General features: G+C 41.6%; 1 pseudogene; it reads left to right on the forward strand.

Annotated features, from left to right (window-relative positions):
• Window positions 1-8,881: 8,881 nt before the first annotated feature.
• Window positions 8,882-10,151, forward strand: LOC147435643 (uncharacterized; annotated as a pseudogene).
• The last annotated feature ends 10,647 nt before the right edge of the window (window positions 10,152-20,798 follow it).

Consider the following 20,798-nt stretch of genomic DNA (forward strand, 5'->3'; position numbering starts at 1 on the left):
GAGATCCGTTAATGTAAGCACATGTTGAGAGATAAGCTTTTCTTTAAGCTTTTCGAAAGCATTTTTCTCCTTAGCAGACCATGTATACCTAATGCTGTTCTTTGTTAGGTCATGTAATGGTCCCGCAATTTGTGAGAACTTTTCTATGAAGCGTCTATAGTATGCACACATAGCTATAAAGCTTCTTAGTTCATGAAGATTCCTTGGTTTAGGCCATCCTTTTATTACCTCTAACTTTGATGGATCCATTTGGATGCCATCTTGAGAAATAATGTTACCTAAATACTGAATCTCTTGCAAGAAAAATTCACTTTTCTTTCGATTTACATAAAGTTTATTCTCTCTTAAAACTTGAAATATTACCTGGAGGTGTTGCTTGTGTTCGTCTAATGAATTAGAGTAGATGATAATATCATCAAAGAACACTCCAGTGAAGGTTTGATGAGGCCTGAACTGCTTCTCCATCAAGCGGTAGAATGTGGCTGGTGCATTGGTCAAGCGAAAAGGCATGACAATGTATTCGTAAAGACCAAACGTGGTGCGAAATGCGGTCTTTACAATGTCTTGATCAACTATCCTTATTTGATGATAGCCACTTTTTAGGTCAATCCTACTGAAGTAGGTTGATCCTTGTAGCTTATCAAGTAGGTCTTCTACCCGTGGAACGGGAAACCTATTCTTGATAGTGATCCTATTTAGTGCTCTATAGTCGACACACATGTGATATGTGCCGTCTTTGTTTTGCACTAATAGCACAGGTGAGCAAAATGGAGATGAGCTAGGCCTAACCATGCCCTTCTCAACTAACTCATGCACTTGTTGCATAATCTCCTCTTGTTGAGCTTGAGAAACTCTATAAGGAGGTTTGTTAGGTGGTGAACTTCTTGCAAGAAGTTCAATTGCACGGTCATCATTACCTCGTTTAGGAGGTAGCTCACAAGGGATGTCGTCAATAAAGACATCTTGAAACCCCTTGATAAAATTGGATAACTCTAATTCATTTTGGTTGCTTTTATTTTCTTTTGCTAAAGAATTAGGTTCATTTTGAGAATCTTTAACAAAATCCATGTACACGAAAATAGAGCTCTTTATCGACTTGTTGAAAGCTGGTGTATGTACAATGGGGATAGTGTTACCCATTTCCTTAGCATCTATATACATATCTTTTTCCCTGAACTTAAAGGAGATTCTCCTTTCAAGAAATTTAACATCGGCAGCCAGGCGGTCAAACCATGGCGCCCCTAGGATTACATCCTCATGCTTGAGAGGAGAGATAAAGAAGTCCTCTTTGTCCACATAGCTTTGGACATGAAGCCTCAATTTTCCCGATTAAGGGAGTGACTGAAGATTCTTGCCCCTTGAAAGCACTGGGGATAGTGTTACCCATTTCCTTAGCATCTATATACATATCTTTTTCCCTGAACTTAAAGGAGATTCTCCTTTCAAGAAATTTAACATCGGCAGCCAGGCGGTCAAAACCATGGCGCCCCTAGGATTACATCCTCATGATTGAGAGGAGAGATAAAGAAGTCCTCTTTGTCCACATAGCTTTGGACATGAAGCCTCAATTTTCCCGATTAAGGGAGTGACTGAAGATTCTTGCCCCTTGAAAGCACTGTCTGCGGGTAGGACATCTCCCATCTCGTATGCTTGTATGCCTAGCTTGGTGGCCAACTCTATAGATATAAAATTGTGAGTAGAACCAGGGTCAAAGAGAATATAAGCATCATGTTCTCTTACCTTTCCCCAAGCATGGCATAGAGGAGATCCTTTGTGGTGAGTTTGGTGATTCTCCTCCTCTTGTATTTCAACCAAGGTAGCTCTAGGAGGATCATGGCGGGTGTTCTTTTGGGGACAAGCGCGGTACGCATGCCCTTGTTCGCCGCACTTGAAACACCGGTTATCCTTGCGATAACGCTCAAGCTCTTCAGGAGAGAGTTTGTTTTTACCTTTGTAAACTCCCTTCTCTTTAGCTTTGTTGGAGTTGCCCTTAGGAGAATTTTGGACATTGTCCTTCCCCTTAGGCTTGTTGGAACCCTTGTTTTCCGTGGGCTTATTATTTCTTTTAGGCCCCGTTTGGAAATTGATTCGAGAGGCCACCATAGTATGGTGTATTACCGCCGATATGGTACGTGGCCTTTGGGAGTTGACATACTCCGCCATTTCTTCGGTTAAGCCCACACAAAATTGTTGCTTTTGCTCTCCAAAATCCAACTTTTTGAAGACAGTGGTTTGAGTTGTAGGTCCCAAAACTTGTCTACATATTTGTGGATGGATTCATAGAGAGAGAGCTTTAAGCTTCGCCATTCGGTGAGTACTTTGTCTTTGGCATCGGTGGCCAAAAAATGCTTCATAATGGAAGCTCTTAAAGCTTTCCAGGTTCATGGAGCTTCACCGTTGGCTTGTAGGCTAAATCACCATTGCCTGGCGGACTTTTGAAAGTGCATAGCTACATGGCGTAGCTTAGAGGACTCCGTGAAGCCCTCATCTCCAAACGCCACATCAAATTGTTGGATAAAGGCCAAGACTTTGTCCATAGCACCAAAGGAGCCATCATAGGTAAGGAAAGAGATTCTCTTTCCTCCGTCTTTGAACTTGTTCAGCTTGGACGACCTCTTCCATGCGGCATAGGATTTCCTATGGCCTCTTCTTTTTGATGGTTCAAAGGTTGCATCATCACTTTCTTCAAAAGGTGAAGAATTTGAGGAAGGTGGAGAAGAGGGTGACCTCTTTCTCGCCTTTTTCTTGTCTTGATCTTCATCGTCTTCACCATCACTTTCATAAGAGGAAGAGGATGAAGAAGATGGAGAAAAGGGTGTCCTCTTTCTCGCCTTTTTCTTCTCTTGCTTTTTGTCATCCCTCTTTGAAGTATAGTGTGGAGAAGGGTGCGATGGTCTTCTCCGTTTTGGAGGTGATGGAGAGCGTTTTAGCCCGCCGTCTTCGTGGAGCCATCTCCATCGAGGTGGCGAGAGACTCACTTCTTTCTCGTTCCTTTGGTGGAGGCTCTTGAGTTCTCCTTTGAGAAGGAGATGCATCATCAAGAAGTAAATTCTTGAGCCCTTCGTATGGATTCTCTTCTTCTTCCCGAATCGGAGAGAGACCTCTTTTGGAAGTCTCACAAGGAGGCTTCCTAGGTGTTCTCTCGTCATGGTGGGGAGCTTGGAGAATCCCATGCGCACGTAGCTGCCGTTGCACTTCACTTTGGAGAGATGGATTGCCCATGGCTTGTTGAAGCCTAGGAGTTCTACAAGATGGGGAGCAAGTTTTTTTGAGCGACAAAAAAAATGAGCGATCTCTCAAAAAAAAATGTGAATTAGAGAGGTTTTCAAAAGTGCTAATAAGAGAAAAGAGATGGCCATAGAGTATAGCAAAGACACAATTAAAGAGACATTGCAAATGATATTTACAAACCAAAAGATTCTTACACACAAACCAATGTATATCAAGTGACATGACAATGCCTTTTCAAACAATATAGTACACAAGAGCCACAGGTGTTGTGGAAGGATAAGGGAATTGTGGGCCAATGTGAGATGCTTTTACACAAATAAGGCCTCACAACTAGCTATGTGTCCATGGGGTGCTGGTAGGAAAATGATAGCCAATGGAAGAGAAGGATTATTCCAAGCTATCCTAGGGATACATCCTAAGGCTATGTTAAGGGGTGTTTTCTCTATGTCGCTTGCTTTCATTGGCAAAGCAATTTGGGTTGGTTGTTAGGCCTATAGCTACTAGTTGTTTTGTTCCCTCAGAAAGCATGGTCTTCCATCTTGCATTTGTGCGGGAAGTGAGATCACGGAGCTCTAAGCAATTACAAAGAAAAAATTTGGTAGACAAAACAACCAATAGGAAATTTTGGGTTAGGCCTTTCTATGCGCTTGCATCTACCCTTTGCGAACTTGATGCCTTCATCTAAATTTAGCCCTATGTGTCATTTTTTTATATTCAAGATTATAACCTACTTTTCAATATTTTCCTCATATATAACAAGCCACAAAGTTGTTGTTCTCTTGCGTAGTGTTCACAAAAAGTTGAAGTTTAGTGTATTTGTAGTTGACGTGAATGAGACCAGTGCTATTTCAAAGGGTTGCAAAGGCGATCGCTCTATTTTGGGCTGCTACTATTGATGACAATCCCAAATGGTATTATAGTGATGAGTGCTGATTTATAGTCACATTATTGTTGTCTACAAATTATCTCGTTATTTTGGGCCTTTCAAATAATTGTACTTTCATTAAACTTTAGCTAGAGACATTTCTAGCCTATTGTTAACTCTTTGATATGCACATCTCGATGAAACAATAATAATCACTCCGATAGCTAGCAGAGCACGCCCTTTCATGCCCCATTTAAACAACACAATGTTTCTACTCCTCCCCACCAGTTTTGTGTTGTAAGCAAAAGAAAAGGTTGGCACTCACTTTCTCAATGGTGTCGTGTAGCTTGGCGTGTATACGGTTGAATAGCTCATCTGCTGTGAGTAAACACCCCAACTTATTTAATTATCCCCGTCAATTAGCTTCTCCTTTCAAAATATATTGCTACAGGTGTTGGAAATATACCTCTGTGTCCCCTTGCTTGTATGAACATATTGTTTCCCCTCATCAACCGTTATCACCATGTCGATCACATCTCACCTCGCCCTACACATATATAGCCGATAAAATGATCGTTCCCTCTACAAATGAGTTGGCTCTCTTCTTGGCCCAGATCTACAAAAGCAACTTGACCCCACTACCATCTGAGGCGACCGTCTAATGTTCCATTTGGGTTGTTAAATCAAAGCGATGATAATACCACATAGAGTTGTCATCAATAGTAGTAGCCTAAAATGGAGCGACGGCCTTTGCAACCCTCTAAAATAACACTCATCATCGCTTGCTGGAACTAGTTCGCACTAACACGGACTAGTTTGGAGTAGATTTAAATGCAATTATTTGATTAAAAAAGAGAAAATTACCAAAATACCCTATAGTTTGTGGAAATTCCCAAAATACCACTCAAATTTTAAAAAATTCCTAATATACCCTTGCATTATTTTGGGATAGATTTGCCCCAACTTTTGTGTAGTCTAATAATGTTAGTGACAATGGATATTTTTTTTTTAGCATCTTAGACAAGATTATTCACCAATTAATGAGCTCACAAATCGAGGAATTTGTGTAAAGAATGAACAATCCCGAAGAGCAATCAATACCTCTTAAATCCTAGCTCTATCATCTTTTATTGAGGAAAACCAATCTTCCTATGAAGAGTTGAAAAAAACTTGTTTTTGTAGATGTTGCTAGGTTAATTAGGTGTATTTTGAGAATTTTGGCAAAATTGAAGGGCATTTTGGGAAGTTTTGGCCATATACACGTGGTACAATGGTAATTTTTCAAATTTGAAAGGTATTTTAGGATTTTTCACAAAGTATAGGGGTATTTTTTTTAAAATTTTTATAATCAAATCAAAAACTCATTTGTATAACATGTAAAGGAGCACTACTTCTGCTTGCAGACGCTGTTGGAACCAGTTCGCGCTGGCACGGATTGGTTTCGACAGCTTACACAAGGCTATGGATGAAGTGATCTACATTGTGCAGCTTGCAAAGCACTAAATGGAAAGGCATGATGGACCTGGGTTGGTTGCTGCAGGTTGCACCACGCAGTCACACTAGAAGAGGTCGACTGAGCTACGAGCAATCAGTCCCGATGAAGGTCGGAAACTAGAAGCTGCAAGTTGTAGTAGGCCGACTGCTCCTGGTCGAGACTCCACGATGCGATTGCAAACACATAGAAGCTAATGAGATTAGGTTTGGGCCCATCACCGTTCACATGGCCATGGATAAATCTCCAAGGGTCAATGGGTATTTGGCCACTAAAAAGTGTAAAGGAGTAGCTCACAAATGCTGTTGAAACCAGTCCGCGCCGGCGCGGATTGGATTCAACACCTTACACAAGGCTATGACAGAGGTGAACTTTTGTGACTTGTTGGCTGCAATTGTAGAAAAAGGTATTGGCTGGAGCATCGTTGACACCAGGCTCCAAATGTGTGGCTGATTCAAATCTGCTATGGAAGCTAGTGTGCTCATCGCAGGGCATCGACGACGCAGAGGCATGTGGAGCTCCAAAGAGTTGAGCGGGGCCGAGCGTTGTTGAGCGAGTGCATTTGGGCATGCACACACATAGACGCTACCTCAGACACACATGTCATGTCATAATAATCAATATCTAATTCTCCTAAATGATTTTCTCATATTAAACTGATCATTTAATGTGGGGAAGTGCCAGGGGAGAAAAAGCTAGAATATTGGTTAAGCTAGCAGACTGGCCACAATAAGGATCCAAAGGAGGGAAAATAGGGATCCAAAAGGGGGGCCATCTGCAAAAGAGCCATGTGCAACAATGTGCTAAAAAGACCCCAAGGTTCAGCCCATTAAGACTTCCAAAATGCTAAGGTTCCAAAATTCAAAGGTTATGTCCAAAGGTTAACCCTAGGGAAATTGGATGCTTTGTGTGTGACCAAAAAAGTATTTGAATATCCCTACATAGGAGGGGGCGAGTCTAGCAAGTAGGGGATGAGAGAGAAGTCCACACACACACACACACACACACACACACACACACACACACACACACACACACACACACACACACACACACACACACACACACACACAAGCTCCCTTTACACAATGGGAATGAGGGACACATGTCAGCTCCCTAGGCTAGATGCCCACAAGGTGTACCCAATTCCTATTGGATGACCCTTGAAGTGGACCAATGAGAATTAGGCTAGAGTAAATTTAGCATAATTAATTTTAAAACACTTAATAAAAAGAACCAATGAAAATTAAGTCTCCTGGATGATGATTGGATAGCCTGTGAAGGGGTCCAATAGGAATTGAGCAGCCCAATGGGCTACTTAATTCCTATTGGTGGTCAGAATGGGGAAAGGTCCAATGGGGATTTAATTCATTTAAATCAATTAAGTTTAATTGATTAAGCTCTCACAAAAGGGGAAAGGGGGACACATGTCAAAAGGCTATCACTTATGCTGCTTAATAGCCATTGGGTTGACTTGGGGAGGTCCAATGGGGAGCCTGCAAGAGGGATCGCCCAAGAGAGAGAGGGGGCTGATTTTTGCAAGGCATTATCACACACACACACACACACACACACACACACACACACACACACACACACACACACACACACACACACACACACACACACACACACACACACACACACACACACACACACAATCTCATGTGTGAAGAAAGAGAAGACTATCTCTTCCCAAGCTTTAATGGAGAACTCATCACCTACTCCAAGCTTGTGAGATAGAAGCCTACATAGACACACTCTTGGATTGTGGATGCAAATCCAACCAAGAGCCAAGCTTCAATGCATGCTCATCTCCTCTACCAAGCTAATTACTAAGCTAAAGCTATGCTAATATGAGTGATTATGTGAGGAGATGCACATCTTTCTCGTAAGATACTCCTTCCTCTCAATGTACTCTCATACCCTGCTAGCTCTCACCATCTTCGAAGGTGTGTGATGTCTTGGGTCTGAGAACTGGGATAATTAAAGTTGTGTTTACTAAGTGTTTTGCTTAGTGCATGAAGCTTTCATCTTCATTGCACTAGCTAGTCTTGAAAGAACACAAAGAATTGTATTGTACAATGTCTCTCTTGATGGGAGAAACCATAATACAAAGCCTTTTGGAGGGGGGACTGGCTCCATGCAAATCCGGTCCTCAACTGTTGTCAATAGCTTAATTTCTCTCTCTTTTGAAAGTATTTTTGATGCTATCTAACTAGGTGTTATGCTTTTTGTTGCTCTCTCCACCCAAGCACTCTTGTAATTCTCATTAGGAATCTATTCTAATGAAATGCCCACTATGTTCATGCTAATTTCTGCTACACACACAAGTTACTAGGCCATTAAGTGTTACATGTCAATACTTGATCATGGCGGTAGTGTGTGTTTTGTCACCTTCTCGATATACGTGTTGGATATTGATGCCATGTGAAGAAAGCATTCACGCCGATGGCATTCAAACAAGACTATAAGACTATGTGGCAGCACAACGATTACCTTTTAGCGCAGCCAATAGCGAAATGCCCTGTCAGCCAAGCCGTTCACTGTGGGCGGCGGTAGTGCTCGCTTTTGGTTGCCAGTGCACGGAAGGCAGCGCTCTCATCTCTTCCAACCCCCCCCCCCCCCCCCCCCCCCCCCCCCCCCATGGCGCTTCCACCCTCCACGCAGGAAAGAGGGCCCTCATGCCAACGTTCACCAAGCATTACCTTTTCCCAAAAAAGGCACCCCCTCCCACCCCCTCCTTAAAAAAATAAAAACGGCTCAATGTGTGCAACGTTCACAAAACACCCCCCCCCCCCCCCCCTTTCACTCCTTATCAAATGGAAAATTTTATAGCCTTTCAAGCTGTGTCACATCAACACACCCCCTCCGGGCCTCCCCCCCCTTCACTCCTTATAAAATGGAAAATTTTATAGCCTTATAAGCTCTGTCACATCAACACAAAGATCAAGGAGGTCATCATGTTTTTGCACATTTGAGGTGCATCACGGAGTAAGCCTCTCCCTTTTACATTTGAGGGCCTCTTCAAGCAAGCTCAAAGCCATGCTCATTTACATTTGAGGGCTTTCATGAATGATGTACCAACTTTTTTTAACATGATTTGCTCTATGATGTACCAACCTTTTTTTAATGGCGTTCTTGTAGGGTTGAAGCGTTAAGAGGGTGACGGCGGTGCAAATTAATTCATCAAGGTTGCTATGAATTCTACGATTCACACTTTCATGCATTGATTTCAACTTTGTGTGCACGACTTTAACATTGTTTTTTTTTTTTTTTGCGTTGTAGGTACCATGGATTCCAACCCAAATCAATTTTTTGACTCCCAACGGGAAGACGATGACCCTATTCTCTCCCAACCTCCATTTTCTCAATCCACTTTCTACCCATTTCCCACCCTTCTTTCCATATGCCACCTCATGGCTACCAAGCCATGATGAATTCTCCCTCCATCTCTCCTAATTCTCCCTTTATGTTTAGACCCCCAAATTATGGATCTCAAATTCCACCACCTCATCCCTCTCCTACTCTAAATGCTCATAGCCCACATTCTCCTATGGCTACACATCCTTCTCATCCCTCACCCCCTTTGAGTGTCACTAGTCCTAACTCCAATATGGATGCCGCTGGCGTCCACTCCATCACCCAACCCTACCCCTAATGCCATGTGAGCTTCTCAACTCAAGGCAAGCCATGCCAAACCGACAAAGAGGAAAGAAGCCACCAATGAAGAGGTTGTTTTACAAAACCAAACCTCAACAAAGAAGCCCAAAGCCTCAAAGAAGAAGAGCACCACCAACTTGGGAGACGATGACGACGGCGACAACAAGAAAAGCAAGTGGAAAGATTGGTGGGTGGACCAACTCATTCATATCCGGGGGGGGCATGAATGAGGAGTTCAATAATCCCGGGAAGCAAGGGATCAATTTATGGGCAAAGGTGGCTACTAAACTAGCCACCACTTACCCTGAATTTGATAAAGATAGTGAAAGTTGCCGTAAAAAGTGGCAAGTAGTATTGCAACAATACCGTCAGGACAAAGCCCATAACTCAATTTCTGGTAATGATAGGAGGCATATATGCAAATGGTTTGACATAGTGGATGAATAATACCACGCCAGAGCCACTATTACTCGTGTTAGCCATGCTTCTTCATCCACAATGGAGGATGTTACCCCAACAAATGGTGAAACCTTAGAAGAAAACCCCTCTCCAAATCAAGAGAAGACCCAACCCACTCTGTCCTCTACCCGTAAAGTCGTTCCGAAGTACGAGGAGTCCTTGGCCGAGATGGCCGGTACAGGGAAACTTCTCTTGGAGCATCTCAAGGAGATTGCTAGCCAGAATATTGCCTTGGAGAAGGAGAGGCTCAATATACTAGCTGCAATGCGCATGACTATGAGTGATTTTTTGAAGGAGTCTAGGGGGGGTGACAACTAGTTTTTTCACAACTTCTATGTTTTTTCGATGTTTGGTTGTAATTTGTCAAAGATTTCAAAGCTTTCAGATTTTATTTTTGTGCTTCCGAAGTGTATGAAAATGTCTCCAGCTTTCAAAGTATGATAAAAATGTTGTAAATTAAAGTGGACCATGTGCTAAATATCTTGCATCATTTCAATGTGTTCGCAGGATTCAATGGCCACATCCAAAGAAATGGCTCTCTATTGTGCATGGTTGTGTTCTTTAGCCATTTATGAATTGCTAAAGAAACCTAGCTTTTGCAATGATGAGTCCATGGTGCAAACTTGGTTGCATGTTTGTGAGTGCATGGCACGGTCTGTAAGCCTCAAGAAGATGGCCAACCGAAGGAGTGGTCATGAACGACGGCGTGCGTGGGCATACCCACGTCCACAAGGCTTTGTTAGATGCTATCTCCTAAGTGCTTACAATGCTAGCATGTTTAGAGGCGTATGAGGGTCAGCAAAGAAACCTTCAATTACCTTTGTGGAAAGCTTGCATCCTTCATGCAGAAGAAATCCACAAACTTTCGCAAGGCTGTGCCAATAGAAGATAGAGTAGTAATCGCTCTTACCAGACTTGCTACTAGAGATGGTCTCTTGGGCCTCGGTGACACTTATGGATGTGCGAAGAGTACATCTTGTGGAATTGTACTTGATTTTTGCAAGGCAATTGTTAAATCTGGCCTTAGGGATTTGTACATCAGATGGCCCACAAGCTCTCGACTTGCGACATTGGCGTGCGATTTTGAGGCTGCAAGAGGAATCCCCTTTGTTGTTGGTGCGATAGATGGTTCCCACATTCCCATCATTGCACCAAGGGACAACCATGTCGACTACTTCAATCGAAAAGGTTTCCACTCTATTTTGCTGCAACTAACCGTATCTGCTAATTGTTCAATATGGAATTATGATGTTGGATGGGCCGGATCAGTGCATGACTCCTTGAATTTCACTAGAAGCGAGCTAGGTCAAAGATGTGCAAAAGGTGAGCTAGGCAACTATTGTCTAGTTGGTGAGCTAGGAAACTATTGTCTAGTTGGTGATTGCACTTATCCGGCACGGCCATATATGCTAGTGCCTTTCAAAGGGTGCAAAGAAGGGTTGTCACGCCTCAAGTACTACTGGAATTTCTTTCAATCTAGTACAAGGATGCCAGTTGAAAGAGCATTTGAAATGTTGAAGGCAAGGTTTAGAATTTTGTAAAAAAGATGTGACATGAATCTACGCTCTGTGCCAGATCTTGTAGCAGCTTGTCTTGTGCTTCACAACCTTTGTATCCACCATGGAGAATCTTTTGATATGGAGTGGGTGCGGGAGGCAGAAGCACAATTGGTGGGTCACGTTGGGCGTGCAATAGAGAATCGAAGAGCAGGTGCTACTTCTATGATGGAGCTTATGGCAACACGGGAAGTCGGAGTAGAGAAGGCTATGGAGCGTGATCAAGGGAGCGATGAAGGAGGTTCCAATGACCTTGGAGTAGGCTTCGAGAGGCGAGACAATATTGCAAAGGCAATGTACAAAGAGCAGGCACGGATGAATGTCCAAGAATTTTTTGGAAATGAGGCTTTAGAGGAATTAGATTCATCATCATCTTCAAGTTAGAGCTTTTGTAACATATGCGTTCAATTTAATAAATTTTATGCTATGGTTTGTACTATGCTTTATTGATGAAAATGCCAAATGCTTCTTCATTTCACTCTGTGTTCCGCCGCCGCCCAATGTTCACACAAGCCGGCGGAAGAAAACCGAGTGACTTTTTCTTCCACCCTCTATGTGAACAAATGGGTGGCGGAAGTGTGCATTATCTAACTCTACCACCCAGAAAAGCAACTTTTGGAGCCTCTCTTCCGCCTCCTCAATGTGAACCCAGCCTATGTCCACATTAATGAATGCTTGCAAAGTTCATGAAGAGCGGACATGTGCCAAATCTTCACAGACGGTTAGTTTTTCATTATCCACTTCGGCTCCTCCTCTTGCTATCATCACGCCAATGTGATGCTTCCTTTATCTATTTGTTCATCCATGTCATTTGAGACAACTCTTTAGATGACGTGGCCATTCTCCAACTTGGCCACCTGGGAGCCCCGCTGCCATTGTGGCCTTTGTAAGGATATCGTTTGACGTGGCCCCTAATGTGACATCCAATGTAGGGGTGTTGTTCCGCACTGGTGACCTGCTCTTGTGTAGAATCCCCCCTCGCCTCATTTTATAGCTAGCCATCGGCATCATCTGCATGTTGATGTACCTCCTTCACATCGACATCTTGGATAACACGTTCGTGGATGCGTCACGCATCACTCATTGGCCTGGATTTCCACATATCAAGGCTCAACCTCCTCACACGTTGCTACGTTACCAAGTGCAACTCGTCAACACCAATTAGAAGGACATTCATTAGCCTGGATTTCCACAGATCATGAATAGGGTTATAACTTGAACCTAGTTTGAGAGGGGTTGAGTTGAGAGGTCCCGGGCCCCAATTTAGTAGGGCACAAGAAGAGCTGAGCAGGGCTAGGCTAGGATAGGCCGAGCGGGGTCGGTGCCGAGTCAATAGCTATTAGAGAAAACCGAGTGAGCTAGGTGAGAGCAAGACAAGCAAAGCGAGATGGGAGAGATCATTCATCAGAGAGATGGTCAAAGAGAGGACTTCAAATACATAGGTCTACACAAAGAGTGCTATGAAACCCTACCTTTGCAGTGGGTTCTCATAGACTTGCTGGAAGTTTGTTCATTCTAGCCTTTTTTGGTGTTTTGGATGTATCCATAATTAGCCGTTTTATATGTATTTTTGTGATCTGGGATTTTGTTAGGGCTGCTGGTTTGTGGTAATTTTAGAAGCACAACCACTTGTGTTGAGAAGATGCTCAAATCCAAAATGACATGAGTATTTTCTTCAATATACCTTCTGCTCGCATCAATTTGTCAAGGGTGTTTCTCATATCTGCTTGAAAATTGGCTTCGCTCGTATTTCTTTGCTCATTGATTGGAAAGCCCCAAGCCTAGAAACAAGATAGTTAACAAGCATCGGGGCATAATTAGTAACTTGCTCATTAGAAAAATCAAAGTTATCAACATTAATTTCACTCTCTTTACTATTGTCAGCCATTCTAGCAACTTTTGAGTGTAAACTTTTTAGGTGTACTTTGGCACTTCAAGCCCTAGTTGCTACTCCTCTTTACCCCTTTAGAAAAAGCACTCAAGCTACTCTACCCGTGGCTCAAATACCATTAATTGCAAGGAATAGAAGAGAGGGTCGTTCAACACCAAAACAACACCGCCTCCTGTCAAGCTTCTAATAGCTCAATAGTGGTTAAGCTGTAGGCAGTAGGACTCCACTATTAAGACCATAGCTCTCGACGGTGATGCCCCGTTAGCTGCACGAAGGCAGGCGCACTGCAAGGCTGAAAAATCCCTATTCTACTTACTCACAGGCAATTAATAATACCAACCATTTATAGCTAGCTTGAGGACCTCCCTTCTTGAGCAAGAAAAGAGAAACCTTGTGCTCTGATACTAATGTAACATTTAATGGCCTAAAAACTTGTGTGTAGCGGAAATTAGCATGAACATAGTGGGCATTTCATTAGAATAGATTCCTAATGAGAATTACAAGAGTGCTTGGGTGGAGAGAGCAACAAAAATCATAACACCTAGTTAGATAGCATCAACAATACTTTCAAAAGAGAGAGAAATTAAGCTATTGACAACAGTTGAGGACCGGATTTGCATGGAGCCGGTTCCCCCTCCAAAAGGCTTTGTATTATGGTTTCTCCCATCAAGAGAGACATTGTACAATACAATTCTTTGTGTTCCTTCAAGACTAGCTAGTGCAATGAAGATGAAAGCTTCATGCACTAAGCAAAAAACTTATCAAACACAACATCAATTCTCTCCGGTCTGAGACCCAAGACCTCACACACCTTCGAAGACGGTGAGAGCTAGCGGGGTATGAGAGTAGATTGAGAGGAAGAAGGAGTAGTCTTACGAGAAAGATGTACATCTCCTCACATAATCACTCATATTAGCATAGCTTAGTAATTAGCATTGTAGAGGAGATGATCATGCATTGAAGCTTGGCTCTTGGTTGGATTTGCATCACAAAGCCAAGAGTTGTTGGTATAGGCCTCCCTTCTCACAAGCTTGGAGTAGGTGGTAAGCTTTCCATTAAATCTTGAGAAGGAGAGAGAGTCTTCTTTAATTCACACATGAGATTGTGTGAGTGTGTGTGATAATGCCTTGCAAAAAAACAGCCCCCTCTCTCTCTTGGTCGACCCCTGTTGCTATTTGCTCATGCTCCAGTCTCATTGGACCTCCCTAGGGCTAGCCAATGATAATTATAAGTGATAGACTTCTGACATATGTCCCCCTTTCCCCTTTTGTGAGAGATTTATGTAATTAATAAATGCAACTAAACTCTCATTGGACCCCTTTGCCTCCTGGCCAATAGGAATCAGGCAAGCCATTGGGCTGCTGAATGCTCATTGGACCCCCTAGGAGACTGTCCAATAGTCTTCTAGAGATATTAATTCTCATTGGTTTTTTTATTAAGTGTTTTTAAATTAATTAAACTAGATTTACTCTAGCCTAATTCTCATTGGTCCACCTCCAAGGCCATCCAATAGGAATCGGGTACACCTTGTGGGCATTTGGGCTAGGGAGCTGACATGTGTCCCTCATTCCCTTTGTGTAAAGGGAGATTGTGTGTGTGTGTGTGTGTGTGTGTGAGAGAGAGAGAGAGAGAGAGAGAGAGAGAGAGTTTCTCTCTCATCCCCTACTCCCAAGGCTCGCCCCCTCCTATGTAGGGATTGATAAAGACTTTTGGGACACACACAAAGCATCCAATTCCCCCCATGCTTGACCTTTGGACACATCTTTGAATTTTGGAACCTTAGCATTTTGGAAGTCTTAATGGGCTTAACCTTAGGGTCTTTTAAGACCATTGTTGCACATAGCTCTTTTACAGATGGTTCCCCATTTGGATCCCTACTGTGGCCGCGGTCTGCTAGCTTAACCAATATTCTAGCTTTTTCTCCCCTGGCACTTCCCCATATTAAATGATCAGTTTAACATGAGAAAATCATTTAGGAGAATTAGATATTGATTATTATGACAGCAACTGCAAAAAACTCTTGAGACCTCAAGATGTAAGCCAACTATTCTTCTCATGGAGTGCTAGAAATTGAGTGTAGTTGGATTTTTCCCACAAGTGTTCTTCTACGGCTATCTAATGTGCTATATCAACTTTGGTGGAATGTAACAAAAAATATTTGGATATGTATAATGTATTAAATGAGCACTCATTTTCATTATGTGTAATTTTTAATATGGCGGTGGGCCATGCATGCCACCAACAACCAAAAAAACAAATTGTAGTTGATGTTTGTGTGTGTGTGTGTGTGTGTGTGTGGGGGGGGGGGGGGGGGGGGAGAGAGAGAGAGAGAGAGAGAGAGGGAGAGATCGAAATTGTTTCAACTTATCCTTAGTAGAGCTAAGCGAGAGTGTAGTAGCGTGTAGACATTGCAAATTGTTAGAACAGAGAGAGAGAGAGAGAGAGAGAGAGAGAGAGAGAGAGAGAGAGAGAGAGAGAGAGAGAGAGAGAGAGAGGGGGGGGGGGGGGGGGGGGGGGGGCTTACTTTTCTTAGTCATATAGCAAACAAACATCTCCCACACGTAGTTTTTTTTGTAGAGAAGCAGATTCTCCAGACTTACCCAGAAGAAGAATTATTCAAATGGAAGCCATGCCCAACTCATGAAAAGGTATCTTTGTTTTGAAATATTTTTTGTTCTTCTTTTTTATAGTATAGATGATCTTTTCTCCAATGGTGTATGCACGCGCATCACCATGTAGAGAATTCCCCTCAGTGCACCATAGGAGGAAAGGAGTTTCAACTTTTATTCAATTTACACAAATACACACAAACATATACACACACACACACACAGACACACACACATATATATATATTCACACATACATACAAACACACACACACACACACACACACACATGTTAATATAAATAAATAAATAAATAAATGTATGTGAGTGTTTGTTTGTATTGATAGATTAGATTGGTGGAAAATCTACATAAGAAAAAATTTAGAGGTATATTGACTAAATTTGAAGGTGTTTATGCTGAATTTTTCTAGTTTTTTTTTGTTTTCTCACCCTCAAATCTAGAATTTAGAGGTAAATCTTAAAATTTAGCACTAAACCTAGGTTTTCTTTTGAGCAAGCATTGATTGGTGGAGAGAGCGAGAGCATTGATTGGTGGAGAGAGAGAGAGAGAGAGAGAGAGAGAGAGAGAGAGAGAGAGAGAGAGAGAGAGAGAGAGATTGATATGATTTTATTATATCTGACAAGAATAAGAGCCAAAAGAAGGAAGATGTGGAAAATAGCCCCAGAGTGGTGCATTAAACCAACATCGAGAAGAGGATCCTCCTCAATTGTTAAAAGGTTCAATCAAGAGAAATATTGGATTCAATGAGTCTATGGATGCTATGGGGGAAGAAGACCTTGGATCTAAGTCTTTGGATGTCTCCAAGAGTTCACATGTGGACACTTCACCTGGGTAGGTCACCTAATAAAAATGTTACCTATCAAGTGAGTTCAACAGAAGGGTATTTAAAGTTCTTGAAACTTACAGAAATATGTATACAAAAGGGTATTATTTTTTCCAATTTGAAAAAAACTTACAGATTTTAAAGTTAGGTATTTTGAATCCTTCGTCCCTGGCTTTGGTTTTTTATGAGAACGCCTTTTGTTCCTCTCTTCTCACATGCTTACATTTGTATCGACTGTGTGAAAGCTCTTTTTTTGGGTGCGGGGTATGCCATGAGGATGCAAGCTTGTAGGCCAACTTTGCGGTTGCTAGTGGATAAAGGCTTGTTCTCAAATTCAGGATTGTATATCTGTGAGTGTCCTACATACTAAAGCTTTGGCAAGGGATTGTGTCCTTGTCGATATTGAGATGCATACATGGACATATATGGTGCTCTAAGAGGTTGTAGATAGAAGCTATAGTGATTTTCTTTGTCATTGGGTACATGCAGACAGGGTTGGTTGGGTATGGACATGGGTAATAGTCATTTGTAGACCAGATGTCAGGGTGTGTGTTAGATAGGAAACAGGGGTGCTGTGGAATCACTGGGCTATAGAGAGGCATTCGTTGAGTGTGCTAAATATTTTTTAATTTCCCCCTTTCCACCGTGCCGCAATGTAGGGAGGGGTTATGTATTTTTAGATCTTTCGTTATTGGTTGTTGTTGACCATTGTGTCGCACTGCAGAAAGAGGTATTATATAATATAGTTGCTCATTTTCAAACTTTACCTATCATTGTGTTGCTTTGCAAAGAGGACTATTGTAATTTTAGAATTGTAAATACTCATTTTATTTAAAGAAATGTTTTTATATTTTTCTATTTTCAATCATATAAGTCAAAGTTATATCTATTCTAGATCTACCTTACTTCATGCATTTTCAGGCTTCAGTCATGGTAGAGACAAAGTTATCACGTGAACATTGCAAAATCATTTGTGATGCTCTTATTTTATCTCTCTATGGAGCTTCAGATGATCATCTCCGTTGGGCATTTGATCCACTTTAGGCAAAGTTTGATGATTTTGTAATTGAACTTGTGGAGCAATGCAGGCTAAAACTATGCAATGCATTCCCTATTTCATTTGACCCAGCTTTGCACATTAATGAACTGGGAATGAAGTCATGCACAACACAATAAAGGAATTATTGGGCCAAGTCACTAGAATCTTTGAAAGTATGGTTCATCCAGAAACCAAAGGCAAACCTAGAATCAGAAAGAAAATGCATCTTGTGTCACAACTACATTCAGAATTGAAGAGCAAGGATATGGCCAAAGACTCTTCTCAACGTCCTAGGACCAAAGAGGATGTGCCTCCTCCTTCAAGTGCCGAGCCCTCAGCTGTACACCTAGATGATACTACATGTCCTATTTTACACTTACTTGGAGACCATTCTATCTTTCACCTACAAGAAACCCAGTGAGATGAAGGACGTTTTTCAAATAATAAACAAGTTTCAGTGGCCCATCCCCTCTTCAAAGATCCTATCTATGCGGAAAATATCTTCAAGGACTAGATAGAAAGCAAGCCAACTTTACAAACAGTGCTAGAGGAAGAAACAACTACTACTATCGAACACCGTGGCATGATATTACCACGTGCTCTTGTTCGTTATAGCAAAAGGCCCATGCGGGGGCCCATGCTGATCTTCAAGCTTTGGAATGGAGGTCACCTTGTGAGAGTGGAGTCAAGCCTGCCATCATGAAGTAAGAAAGCCTGCAATCAGAGAGTTTCAATACACATCTAGAACTTTACAACAGGTCATAGACAACAGTTTACCGGTCTACAACGCTCTTTTGCAGACCATGAAATTTGTGCATAATTACAATTTTATTCACAATGACCTACACACTAGAAATATTCTACTACATTTTGGCAAGCGAGGAGTGTATGCTAGGATCACGGAATGGTGACAAAGTATACCATTGAACACTTTGGCAACATTTTTCAAGATCTCGAATCTCAACCCTCAAACTAGAGTTCAATTCAAGCGAGATTATCCATGGAGTGCACCTGAAAATATTAGCACCAATCCTCCTCCTTTCACCAAAGCATCTCATATATATATATAGTCTGTCATATATTTTTAAGCACTTGGTTGCGTGTATTCCAAAGCCCCCTGGGGTCCCCAAGCTCAAATTTTTAGGCCTAAAATATGAATTTAAGCCTTTGTTTGAATGAGGCCCATAATGTTGGCTACCATGTTGTAAAGTGATTCTGGCTTGAGGAATGTTGATGATTAAACAAGTAACAATACTCGTTGATGGTGTGCAATGTGTGGTGTTATTTGAGACTAGATATTTAAACTTATTTTTAGTTAAGTCTTTAAAGTTCTTCAAGTTAGGGTTTTAAAGTATTTCAAATTGGATCTATAAAGTCCTTTAAACCTATCTCTCTTTTTTAAGTACATATAAACTTCGCTCATTGAAGTTTATTATTTTGCAGTTCAGATATGGAAGATATTGCTCCTGACCACAATGCACATCACCCTGATGATCCTTTGCTTAATCACACATTGACACAACAAATTTACAAAGAGGAAGAAATCCGGGTGGCTCAAGGGGATCTTAGGGATTTGGTTGCATCCCAAGAGGATGAATCAAAACTTCAAGGGGAGCCACTGAATTACAGGCAATGCAGGCAGCTGTGCTCAAATCATTTCGTTTGCAATACATTGTTTCAAGTTAGTGGAAATGCTAAGGCATCTTCTCCCTAAGTTTCAGATTTGCAACACACTGTACCCGCGAGAAATATGCTTTCAAGATTTATCTAAGTATATAAATCACCACCAAATAATAGTCGAGTGGCAATTTACTTTGTGCAACAATGCTATTGTTCTTATGTATTACAGATCAAAGTAGATTGGAATGATCATCCACTACAAGAGGCATTGGCAAAGGATGCCTGGATGATAAGATTCATGCCCTAGAAGCCAATCAAGAAGAACCTCCTTGCAAAAGAGGTTACACATATTTTCCCGAAGAAATGGTGTGAGAAGCTCGCAACCCAGGGCGTGGATGTGTCAAGTCAAGGAGAGACCCTAGCCATGCTGTGCGTTTGTATATTAGGGCTGGAAAGAAAGTTGGCATGGTACAAGGAGGCAAGATATGGGCCTATAATTAATGAAGAGATAGGCAATGTTGGTCCAAGAGATTCATTCGACAATTCATAATTTTTCATATCTGATCTTTTGGGGGAGCCAGTCCATGATCTAAATTGAGTCTCGGCAAACAATAATGAGCTCTTTTTGTATCTTAAATCTCAACAGTTATAACTAAAACCTCTTTTTGATTTGTAAATCTCTTTTTATTTGAACATATGAACATGTCGGATGTTGTTGCAATTGTGTAAGTCTTAATCTCTCTCCCTCGCTCTCTCCAACAATGATAGAAAGAAGATGGAGAGACAAAGAGACAATGAGAGAGAGAGAGAGAGAGAGAGAGAGAGAGAGAGAGAGAGAGATTGTGAAGCTAACCTCCACACATCTTTTGCATTATAAAATTAATTATGAATATAGTACAAACTTTATAGTCATCCGTCCCCTCAATCACAAGCACCATGTCATCAATTTTTTCAACATCTAAACATTTTGGATTAATTTCTTCCAATTTCCATTCCATTTTATTATTGGAGTTGAGCTCATTTACAATTTCTTTGTGTGTTTGAAAGCGTTTGAAGATTTCTTCATTGGCACGTGTGGCTAACTTTACTGGCTTATACATACGTCACATGTCGAAATACATACACTAAGTCCACATCTCGTTTTAAATTTAATCGGTTTTGCTTTTTAGTATGCACGAAAGCAAATGAAGACTATTTCTCTTACAGCTACCACTTGATGCGGCAATAGACAATACTCTCACAACCACATGTTGAAGTTCCAGTTTTTCTATACCATACTCCTTCCACCAAATTGGTGTGCTCATCATCTTGATAGCATCTATATCCCCAAACATTTCTTCTCTGCTAGTATAAGCCCTCTTTTGTGTGTATGTCACATGTCCATCCACATTGCCTAATAGTTGGGCACACACTTTCTTGAAATCACCGATCACTTCGTTGTTTGAAGATTGATCGTGCATTTGAAACTTGGAATCTAAGACGAATCCTGCTCCATGTAAAGGAGTATGTAGCTACTCCCATCGTCTTT

This window comes from Adiantum capillus-veneris, chromosome 18 (assembly GCF_014529385.1).
Source record: "Adiantum capillus-veneris isolate H3 chromosome 18, ASM1452938v2, whole genome shotgun sequence".
Classification (NCBI taxonomy): domain Eukaryota; kingdom Viridiplantae; phylum Streptophyta; class Polypodiopsida; order Polypodiales; family Pteridaceae; genus Adiantum; species Adiantum capillus-veneris.